Source organism: Copadichromis virginalis, linkage group LG6 (assembly GCF_057382275.1).
Source record: "Copadichromis virginalis isolate Kocher_CV1m ecotype Utaka linkage group LG6, C_Virginalis_male_GT1.1, whole genome shotgun sequence".
Classification (NCBI taxonomy): Eukaryota; Metazoa; Chordata; class Actinopteri; order Cichliformes; family Cichlidae; genus Copadichromis; species Copadichromis virginalis.
Window position 1 is genome coordinate 13,880,261 of NC_140623.1, and position 12,561 is coordinate 13,892,821.

The 12,561-nt window shown below is 39.4% G+C and overlaps 1 long non-coding RNA gene across 1 annotated transcript; it reads right to left on the bottom strand.

Moving 5' to 3' along the window:
* Positions 1-7,030: 7,030 nt before the first annotated feature.
* LOC146707433 (uncharacterized) lies at positions 7,031-10,504 on the bottom strand. Its single transcript, XR_014921068.1, has 4 exons — positions 10,307-10,504; positions 7,948-8,024; positions 7,791-7,852; positions 7,031-7,517 (listed from the first exon to the last, which is right to left on the bottom strand). It is a non-coding gene; the product is annotated as an uncharacterized LOC146707433 (long non-coding RNA).
* Between the last annotated feature and the right edge of the window lie 2,057 nt (positions 10,505-12,561).

The following is a 12,561-nucleotide window of genomic DNA, read 5'->3' on the forward strand; positions in this document are numbered from 1 at the left end:
TCATGAAAATTTGCATATTCAAGGAACTGACCTCCCAGCCAATTGTTCCTTTAGTGGTGCTAGTTTCAGTCATTATACAAATGTACTGTTTATAAAATTGGGGAAACCTGCAGTCAGCTGAGACTGAAGAAGTTGGATGAGTGACGAAACGTTTCTCCCTCTGACAACGCTAGGCCCAGATGAACAGAATCGAACTTTGGGGATTTACTTACCTGGATGATTGAGCATGCATCAAGAAATTGAAAATGCATTTAATTCCTATTGGAATATTTTGGGGAATTAAACAAAATAATTTCTCTACAGCTCACTGGTTGAAGCATACACCAACCAGAACAGCATCGACTGGAAGGTAGGAAACATGTTGAGTGAAACATGCAAATCATATTATTATCACTGCAAACTGTTGATGTAGTCCTGTAACCATTTCTAGCTCCATGTTTAAAAGAGTATCCCATGACTGAACATTGTAAGGACAATATTTAAAAGAACAAAAAGAAGCGAAATTACCAGGCAACTACAGTAGAGCCCTACAAACATCATACATACATGTTTTCACCCTCAACTTTATTGAGGAAGATCAACCCCATGCTTGCTTTAATACACAATTCAAAATAAGAAACAATCACCTGCAATAACATGCACACACCATGCACTGTAATACACAGGAACAGAAGATTGTGAGAAATGTGTCTCTGTAGAGGCTATAAAAATAATCAGGAAACAAAGGTGGTGGCCGGGCCTTAGTCCATGGGGCCCGGCCGGGGACAGCCCGAATAGGAGACATGGGCCCATCCTCCCGCAGGCTCACCACCCACAGGAGGCGCCATAGGGGTCAGGTGCATTGTGTGCCGGGCGGCAACCATACACACTATGAGGCAGTCCTGTTTGAAATTTCCACCAAATCTACTTTTGTGTTTGTAGTGCTGTGTTTCCTCAGTGGATGCAGATGGTCAAAGTCTGTGATTTCAAATATGTATAGTGTCATTTCTCTACATAACACAGAAATAAGAATTTACAAATCAAACAATTATTCAGAAACAAAATGTGCAAAACCCAAAATAAACTAATCTTCAGTTTAGAGCAAAGGAATCATCTATTAATGTTGTGGAGTTGTTAAACACACACAAACTATGGAACGCCAGGACTGCCATAATGAATTAATTAAATACACCATTAAATAATTAATTAAATGTGGCAATAATTAATTAAAATTGGAATTAATTAATTAAATAAATAGTTATGACACATGTAATTAATTAATTATTGACACATTTAATTAATTATTTATGTATTTCACATTTTAATTAATTATTGACACATTTAATTAATTAATTATTGACACATTTAATTAATTATTTATGTATTTCACATTTTAATTAATTATTGACACATTTCATTAATTATTGACACATTTAATTAATTATTTAATGATATATTTATTTATTTCATTTTGGCAGTCCTGACGCCTGGCTCTCGTCATGAAATAATTTTATCTGTCAGCCTCACCCATCAAACTCAGGGGGCGGGGTTAACGCTGCCCATGCAGCTTCTCTAACATTTGATTGGTTGCCGTGCAAAGTAAGTCAAAACAGGTCGATCCTAGAAAATCGATTGCTTGTGTAGACTTGGGGCAGCCAGTTATCCCAGAATGCAGATCAAATCACAAGCAGCAATGGTGGTGGTGTAGTTTTAAAATACCCCGTTTTTCTGTCACCAGCTACACTTTTAACAGTGTTTTAGCCGCGAATGTCGCGACATATGTCTGGTCAGGTTGTCAACATAGAACATGTTTGCAAAAGTGCTCAGATGTTTTCAGAGATTTCACTAGCTCTGCTAACAGTTAGCATGCAGAGTGCACCGAGGGGGTTACGTTAACCGGTTTGTTTACATATTCCACTCTCCGTGTTCCACATGTTGCATTCGCAGATTCTCATTTTCACCGAACGATCGTCTCTTTCCGCCTGGTCTTGTGTCTCTGTGCTTCTGTAACATAAAGAACGAGCTGACATTTTTCTCACGAAACCAGCGATCAGCTCAACAGACCCTCAGTTTACCTGCATGCATCCTCCTCCTCATCTGTCAGCTGTTTAACACCTGCTGCTAATTCAAGAAACACGCCTAGTTACCTGGTGATAGTCACAGTTTAACTGGGCAGCCGGTGCTCGATATAACGCAATGTCAGCGCATTTTTCTGCACAAGATAAGTAAATATAGTGTTTTCCCCGAGCGCAGAGCTGCTGGAGCTCGTTTCCTTACAGAGCACTTGTGGTGGGGCGTGGTCTGCGGGGCCGTGCGGACGCACCTGCACGGCATCCGCAATCACGCCCGCCGTGTTAAAACACGGGGACTCAGGGGTTGGTGGTGGTGTGGTGTGACGTGAATCAAATAAAGTTGGCTCTGAACGTCGCTCCGTGGTCCCGCCGTGCCTTATTCATGCCACAGCACTTTATAGGCGAACAGCTTTATCAGCGGCTGATGTCCAATCACCGGCACACAGCTTTCAAACCTCAGCTGAGTTTTAGCTCTCAGTGGTTAAACGCTGGACTTCATTCACTCAGGTTCTGTCTGTCGGGTCACGTTTACTTCGCTGTTTTATTTACAACTGAGCAAATCGGTTTGGCTGAGGTTAAAGTTACGTTTCATAACTGCATAGTTTCACAGACGTTTAATGGTTCACTGGCACATGTGTTAGACTGAACTATTCGCTTTTCTTTATCTGGTGTGTTTTGGATTTAACAGTGAATTTTGAGATGAAACTGACTTTTAAAGTGTTTTTATACAAAGAGGAAAGAGAAGGCGCATTTCCACCGAGAGAAGCAGAGTTTGCAACAGCATGTTCATCATGAAGTCTGCAACCTGGACAGAAATATTATATCATCTGTTTTTTAATAGTTATTCAACTGTATTCTAAGCACCAGCTGTCTGTTAGAATGTGATTTTTTTTTTTCTCTCTCTCTGTTGGCAGAGGTATAAAAATGCGCAGGAAAATCTGACGTGCATGGCGAACTTCACCGACGATATTTAGGGAGGAATAAACACACATCAAACATAAATGAACCATTTGCCTGTCTCCATAATTGAGAGAATTTTCTCTTCTTATGTCAACACTCTCTCTCTTTTTTTTTTTTTTCTTTTTCGGTCATGTTATGTTTACCTGTCAAAGGCTTGTTACAAACTATGAAACACATTGTGCAGACTTCTGGATGTTAGAAGAAAACTAATACTGCTCATGAATGAGACTAAAGGCAGGAAGGTGTCCTTTAAAACTAAACATGTTAATAGGACCTCCCTGTTTATATCATAGTTTATGATATAGCACGTGTATTTCAGTAATAGCCTGCTGAGGCCACTATACGTGCTGGCCTCATATCAAATGTGAAGGCAGACTGAGTCTATGTTTGACGTTTTTTTATATCTAATCTTCCTTTTCAAACATTTAAACAGCAGCGAGTCTGCAGCTGAGGGAATACAAATTCAAATTGTCGGAACAGGTTTGCTCGTTTCTTGGATTCATTTGGTGATTTATTAAATCTATAACTGTTATTCTAATCTGCTGCTGAGTCTCTTACACTTTTCTTTATGCTGTATATTTTCACGTCTCTGGAATAGTTGGCAGTTAGATAGTCAGCTGGGAAACTTTGTGTTAACTCATGGAGCTGAGGATATCGTGGATATGCTGACCTCGCTGCGTGGTGTACAGAGCGAGGTCAGCATGATTAATATTCACAATAAAAATATTAGCCGAACATCATGAAGTCTGTATGTGTTTCATAGTGTCGAACAACCTTTGTACAGTTAAAGCCAGCAGTTACTACATGACGGAAACACCAACGTTATCTCTTTTATGCGTTTATACACAGGTCACGCTGATTACTGAACAAAAACCCAAAGATCAGATGTTAAACAGATTTATTTGCTCTCTCTCCTCCTTAAACATGTTTTTAATGTTAGTTATAATTCAGAATTGGCGACTGAAACACGTAGGACACATAAGAACATCAGGAAATAAAACATCGATAAATATAACCTCAGTAAAAGAAGTCAGCGGGGGTTACTACAGCTGTGTACCGGGGCCTGCGCTTTGTCGGTGGGATTGCTTGCGAGGCGAGCGGGTCTATCCCACGCTTTGCCGTGAGACTGGGCAGACATCTCCGAAATCATCGAAACACTTTTGCAAAGAGGCTGTATCTTGACAAACCGACCAGACACATGAAGATTAAACCACTACATTCTCGGCTAAAAAAAATATTAAAACGGTATTTGGTAACACACAAACAGGGTTTTTCAAAGCTCAGTTCTGTTAGCTTCCACATGCAGGTTGTTGTGTGCTAGAAACAATGGCCACCAGGCCAAAGCAATGGTTTTGACTCGATCAGCGTTAACCCCGCCCCCTGAGTTTGATGGGTGAGGCTGACAGATAAAATTATTTCATGATGAGAGCCAGGCGTCAGGAATGCCAAAATGAAATAAATAAATATATCATTAAATAATTAATTAAATGTGTCAATAATTAATTAAATGTGTCAATAATTAATTAAAATGTGAAATACATAAATAATTAATTAAATGTGTCAATAATTAATTAATTAAATGTGTCAATAATTAATTAAAATGTGAAATACATAAATAATTAATTAAATGTGTCAATAATTAATTAATTACATGTGTCATAACTATTTATTTAATTAATTAATTCCAATTTTAATTAATTATTGCCACATTTAATTAATTATTTAATGGTGTATTTAATTAATTCATTATGGCAGTCCTGGCGTTCCATAAAGGGACAGTTTGTTCCAGGAGATAAGCGAGAGTTAGAAGATTAATAGGAAGCACCTGGCCTCGAGATGGAGAAGATGTCCTTTTAAATGTGTCCAAAGTCGTCAACAGAACATTTGTGGTTTTGAAACTTATGCATGTGTTGTATCTGCTTGACGCATGAGGGGGCGTCATAAACGTAAACCCTGATGGTATAAAACAACTGCTTGTGTATCATTGGGCGGAGATCGATGCTGTCTGTGGGCAGTGTTCATCTCTCCACGCGCGTGTTCATTAAAATCATTGTCTGACCGAAGCTCTTCTGGACCATTATTGTTTTGTGCTCACCCTCAATATTTGAACTCGTAACAAACAGCAATAACGGCAAAACATGTAATGGACGTGCTGGTCCACTAGACAACATCATGTTGATGTAATGCTTTGGGTCTCTTATCCAAAGTAAAGAGGCTGAAATAAGGTGTCCATGAGTATCAGTTTTCAACATTCAGTATTAAGAGCCAAAGACTGTACGGTTGGGCCAGTCGTCAAGTCCTGGAGCAAAGTGAGCCTGCAAATCAGTAAGATGCAAATCAGTTTATACCTTTCATTTAATGTTTGAATTTGTTTATTCTGAGTTTTATTGTTCAGTTAGTTTCCACAGTTCATATATCATGTGTAATTTTTCATTAGTTTCAGTGTTTGTTTGTATTTTATTCTATTATTGATGGTTGTGTTGACAGATTTGTCCAAATTTAAAGCTATAGATGTGAACTTTTGGTTCCTTTATTATTACCTGTATAATTAGTTTCAGTGTTTGTGAAGTGGGGAAGGAGGACCCAAATGCAGGACTCGTGCGATGGACAGTGCTCTTTATTTACAGTGGAGTAAATAAGACAACACAATAATCCCTTGAGCTCCCTCGACTCCTGTGTCATGTCTTCACCCAAAACTCTGTGCTCTCTGCTCCCATGGCTGCTGTCCACCTGTGCTCCACTCTCCTCCTCCTGGGAAAAAAAACAACAGAGGCAGCCATCAGGACACCATGCCGCCTAATCAACAAAAAACAGTCCCAGTCTAAATAATCTAAAAGACCAGCTCCAGTGATGGCAACACACAGTTCTAGTGACCAACCCAGTGGGCGGCACTCGAGACAAAGCAGTTCAGGTGGCCTGCATACATTTAGTATCAGGCTTTACAAAAAAAAGTATCAACTATGTTAGGATCCATGTTCATCATGTGTGATGTGTGTTTACATTTGAAGGTGTTTGTGGATTTGTCACCTCTCTTCAAGGTGTGGTTTGTGTTTGATGCTGAAACAGATAAAGACTGCTGATTGGCTGAAGTAGGGTTCAATAAAAATTGTTTGGTTGTTGGTTTGGGCACTGCTCAGGTCCACATTAAATAAACTGCTGCTCGTGTGTTTGTAGGTTCTCAGTCATCCAGGTCATGGTTGTCTAAGGAGCCTGGAAAGAAAGCGACTTTACTTCTTTAAGGTTCTGGATGATGTTTAACTTCTGATCCAAGAAGCTTCTTCAGTTGATGTGCTTCCTTTGCTCATTTTCCACCTCTGCACAGTTTCATTTGATGACAATGCAGTGCAGTTCTCCCAAACATACAACAGAGGGCGCTATGCACATTCACTGAAGTGCAGAAAAATACAAGTGGAGGAGGAAACAAACAGAAGCATCAAGAGAGAAAACTGAAGTGTTCAAAGCGAGTTACTTTAGTCTCTTATTGTAATATTAATCGACATCTAAACATCACGTTGATGCTTCATGTTTGAGTTCCGTGTCCTTTTACTGCTCAGTTGGAAAATATTGATGCAATTTAAAAGACGAGGAGAAGAGTAATTTCTCTGTACTACTTCAAAAGTAATTTGAAAGCACTGCATTGAATTCAGTGTTTAGAGTTCGGACAAAACAATGGACGGTTTCAAGAAATGTATTTTATCAACAAAACTTATTTTGATGGTTACTGTATTTATTTTAATGCCCTCAGTGCAGTGATTGAAAAAAATTTGATCTGACACCAATGAGCCAACAGCCTCCACGTAAACATTTCCACCCCCAACAATCAACTCAGATTTATGAAGTCTATCATGTTCAGGCCCTGCAGCTGATTGGTGGCATGTCTGATCAGAAAGCCTTTCTGCATCTTCACAGTGTGAGTCTGAGAGTTTCTGAACAACAGGATGAGCTGCTACACACCTGACACCACATTCAAACACACATAAGCTGCAAATCTGACACAATATTTTAGACCAAAGAAAAAGGTTCACAATTTGCAGTTAACATGAAGATATTCTAGAGTAGAAACAACACACAGCACACAAGTTTCATGTAGAGATGATTGTTTATTCTGGATGTTATTTTCATTCAGTTATTTTCCATTATTTTGAGCAATTTTCTGATTTATCCAGTTCATGTTAGAACAAACATTCACAGTAACAGCTGGTCCAGTACAGACACGTTCAAAACCAGAACTGATTACACCATAAATCATGTTGTTGTAAATCACTCCACCACCAGAATCACCCTGAGAGAAGAGAAATGTAGTTTGTGCTCCCCAAAATATCTAAAACAAACACAGATGATATACAGTAATATTAGCAGTCAACCAACCCCACGTGCATCTACTTGATGTTCTTCCAGACACAGCCTGTTGTTATATGGCACATATGCAGTACACTGAGAGTATCTGGTAGGCTCACAGTCAGCAACACACGTCTGCACACTGAAGATTAGGTGGTTCATCAGGGACTAGAGAAAAAGGAAAAGAACAAAAGTTATTCATAATCTTTCAAAAGCTAAAATTTTGAGTAGAATGATGTTTCGTCTTTTTTTATGTTTCCAAATGATTTTTAAACAAGGAACTTGGCGCACAGTATATCTACTCCAAAATTTACAAAAATAAAAAACTTGTTCTTCATTCAGTATTAAACAAAAACATAAATGTAAGTATAAAACAGTCACAGAAACCGAAATCAGATTCTAGCATTAACTGTGAAATAATCAAACAAAATATGGTCTTACGTGTGTGGCCGGTGGCATTTACTCTATAACCACCAAGTCCTGCAACCTGAACGACGTCTCCTCTAGAAACAGACAAAAAACAAAACAATCATAAATTAATTTCACATCCATCCATGTGACATGAACACAAAATAAATCAATAAATCATATGATGTACTCTGCAGGCTGGGTATTTCCAGGTGGCTGAAGTGTTTCCAGGCTCCTTAGACAACCATGAGCTGGATGACTGAGAACCTACAAACACACACGAGCAGCAGTTTATTTAATGTAGCGGTGAGCACTGCCCAAACCAAAAACCAAAAATATATATTGTACCCTACTTCAGCCAATCAGCATTCTTCATCTGTTTCAGCATCAAACACACAACCACAATTTGGAGAGAGGTGAGAGATCCACACACCTTCATGAGAGGAGCCACTAATGTAAACTAACACCACACATGATAATCATGGATCCTAACATAGTTGATATTTTTTATGTGAAGTCTGGCACTAAACCTCTGTGTTCCTGTCATACTGCATGTACTATATATACATGTAGCATATACAAAGCACAATAATTAAGCTGTTAATAATTAACAATGTCTTCTGTAAGTATTTCATTTTAAAATACACATCCATTCATGCATTAATGTTTAATGTGTGAAACATTTAAAAAGTTAGTTAAATAATAAATAATAATAATGATAAAAACCCTCTGTAAAGGACTTTTGGATTTGATGCTTTATGTCTGGATCTTGCGCTTTTGCACCATCTGGTGATGAACAGTGGAATGTAGAGTTGGTTGCATTTTTGGGTCTCCACCCAACCCCTTTTTTGCTAGCACACATCGTTAGCTCCACACATGGAAAAAGTAATGTTCAAAATTAAATAAGTGCAAGAAATCAGAATCAGAATCAGAATACTTTATTGATCCCTGGGGGAAATTATTTTTCGTTACAGTGCTCCATTATAAACCAACATTAAGACAAGACAGACAATACACTAACTAAGAATAGTACAATATATACATATATATACATACATACATACATACATAAGTCACTTATAAATAAATAGTTGGAAAAGAAACATGTGTAGTTGTAGCAGCAAACAGTGTGTTAAGTGGATGCGTTGTACAGGGAGATGGCCACAGGCAGGAAAGATTTCCTGTGTCGTTCAGTGGTGCTTTTCGGTAATCTCAGTCTCTCACTGAACGAGCTCCTGTGACTGACCAGCATGTCATGGAGTGGGTGGGAGGTGTTATCCAACATTGTCTTTATCTTGGACAGCATCCGCCTTTCCGACACCACCTTGAGGGAGTCCAGCTCCATCCCCACAACATTGCTGGCCTTACGGATCAGTTTATTAAGTCTGTTGGCACCTGCGACCCTCAGCCTGCTCCCCCAGCATGCAACAGCATAGAGGATCGCACTGGCCACAACAGACTCATAGAAAATCCTCAGCATTTTCTGGCAGATGTTGAAGGACCTCAGTCGCCTCAAAAAATAGAGACGACTCTGGCCCTTCCTGTAAAGTGCTGTGGTGTTTTTAGCCCAGTCCAGTTTATTGTCAATGTGTACTCCAAGGTATTTATAGTCCTCCACAATGTCAACACTGACCCCCTGGATTGAAACAGGGGTCAAGTGTTTCCTGGTCTTCCTGAAGTCCACGATCAGTTCCTTGGTCTTTGCCACGTTGAGCTGCAGATGATTCTGCTCACACCACGTGACAGAGGAGTCGACCACAGCCCGGTACTCTGTCTCATCATCCCTGCTGATGCATCCAACCACCGCAGAGTCATCAGAAAACTTCTGAAGATGGCAGGTCTCTGTGCAGTGGCTGAAGTCTGTGGTGTAGAGGGTGAAGAGGAAGGGGGAGAGGACAGTCCCCTGTGGTGCCCCTGTGTTGCTGATCACCTTGTCAGACACACACTGTGGGAGACGTACATATTGTGGTCTTCCTGTCAGGTAATCAACAATCCAGGACACCAGAGAAGCATCCACCTGCATCGCTGCTAACTTATCACCCAGGAGGGTGATAGAAAAAGATAATAAGGCCACAAAGGACTATTTAGCCCCTCCTGGAGGTCAGCTTACTTTGTTTGTGTTCTTTAAATGTTTTATTTTCTGTGATTGATTACGTTGTGATTGATTTACACAAAGTAGAAGAATCCATTTTGATGTGATGTTTTTAAAAAAATCGTTTTCTTCTTTGAGCAGTTCTCCCGGGTCATCGAGACCAGAATAAACCCCGTTTTATAACTCTACATGGTGCCTACGTCAACCTTTGAAGGCGCTACACCCTCAAAAGAATCAGCTGTACAGCACATTTGCTGCTGTTGTTACCAGACACAAATATAAATGTGCCAAATTTTAGATCACAGGAAATATTTCTTAGAGCAGATTTTAAATCAGTAACTTTGCAAATTTAGAGGAAATGTTTTTGGACAACAAACGTGTCACATTTTAAACAGGGTTTGAATAATCAGCGCTGACATACAGGCATTTATGCGCTGGGTATAACAGACATGCTTACCGTGTGAAAGGACCGCGGATGTCTTGGAGCAGAGAAACATGCTGTATTGTTGTTTTTCTTTATTGCATAAGCAGCGCCCGACTGTCAGAAACGCTCTGTGCGGGTAGCAAAGTCGGCTCCAACGCACCTGCAGGCATCCATTTGAAAGAAAGGTGTCGCTGCGGCTAGGCTCTCGGGACAGTCAGGCTTTTATTTATATTTGCGGCATTCTGGTGCGTTAAAACTAGCAGCCTGTGTCCCGCTTAGATCACCATTCCGAACATTCAGATATTTAAATAAAATGATGAATCGGCGAGTGATGAGGAGCCACGTAGATCCTAAAATGAGGTTTGATTAAATTAAACTCTTATGAACAGTGATGACGCGTTCCAAACAAACGATGCTTTCTACATGGCCAAATTGTGTGCTAACTACCTCACAGCGCTGTGTCCGGGGTCCGAAAAAAAAAAGTTAAAACGATATACCTTGCGAAAGTTGTGAAGTGCTGAGGAAAATACTGTGTGTCTGATGGGGTGTTTTTATATAGGTGGACTTGGTTTCAGTTGACCTCTGACATGGAGAGATGAAAAGAGCAGTTTGTAAAGAAAAAAGGTGAAAAACTATGGAACTACAGTTGGGATGTGTGTGCTGGGATGCTCTTGATAAGTATGCAGCTTTTATTGTTTTATGACTTGTTTTGCTGACTGTTGGGGCCCTACCTGTAACCCCCCCTGTCTAATCATCAAGTCTTACTGTTGCAGTGCGTTTGTGTGGCTACTAGACAATTATAGGTTGCATTAAAGGAACATTGGGGCGTCGATACAGTGCTATTGTGGCTAGTTAAGAATATGTGGTTTTTAGAAGTATCACAAGAAAAGTTTATTTCTAAAGGGATACATGTTGTTTGTGGTACTCTGTTTTAAAAACTATTAGCCTCTGTGTCTTTCAGAGCACAAAAGAAAAGTGAAATGCTCCTAAACTAGTTAAAAAGTTATATTACTACTGAGGTTGAGGCAGTAACAAAGTTCTTTAAATCATCAGGCAAAAAAATCCAGAAATCTTGGGTTAGCCGTGGCTATCCGGGTCATCTGAATAGCCTCCTTCTCCTCCTCCTGCACAGGAAATAATCCAAAGTCCGTTACATTCCAAAGAGTCACTGAAATAAATGTCTGCTGGGTAAAACATGGTCAGGTTAAAAGCGAGCCGTTTAATGTGGCTGATAAAAGGCAGATGCACACAAGAAAGAACCTAACTAGAACTAAACTGGGAAAACTGAATGCTAAACACAAAAGGCAAAGAACAAAACCTTGAACGTTGCAAAAAACATAAACATGGAAACTCCTGGAGACATGGAACAACAGACAACTTGACAAAGAATGAACAGAAACACACAGAATAAATACACACAAGGGTGATTAGGGGGAAGTGGAAACACATGGGGAAACAGCTGACACTACTCTGACATAACGAGACAAAGGAAGCAAAGCTGACTACACTGACATAGGACACAGGCCTTCAAAATAAAACAGGAAACATGAGACGCAGACAAGACATAAACTTGATAACATAAGACACGCAGCATGAAACACATAAAGGGCAAAGGGAGACTAAAACACAGGGGTAGAAGACACAAGGGGAATCTAAATAAACAAATGAGCTTAGATAACCTAATGAACTTAAAAATAAACCACAAATATCAAAAATAACCTAAAACTTAAAACGCTGGGTCAAAAGACCCAGGATCGTGACAGTGGGAGGTTGAAGCCTATCCCAGCTGCCACAGGGCAAAAGCAGGACAGGCTGCCAGTTTATCACAGGGCTAACACAATATATGTGATAGAAAATCAACTGAAATGTTTGATATTTATTTATAATAATAAGAGAATAACTACTATTTATAATAATATTATAGTTGTTGTTATAAAATGTATTTATAAATATGTGTATATTTTTTATAACACCCAACATAAAAGGCTTCTTTCCAAACCTGAGCTGTTTCAGACGCTTCTTGAAATTCTGACTTCTCTGAACTCAGTGTAAGGTGTCTGCTCCCTCACTGCGGCTGTGCCTGGAAGTACTTCTGCTTCTTGTCTTCCCCTAATGCAGCTTTAAAGTATTAAGTATGAAGCAACAGTGCTTCTCTTTGCGCCTCTGAAATCTGTGTTCTCTCTACTGATAAACAAAAGAAACAATGTAAAATGTATTAATAAATCAGTAACAAAAATATAGCGTAGAAGGTAAGTAGAGATTTTCATACCATCTTCAAGCCTAATGCT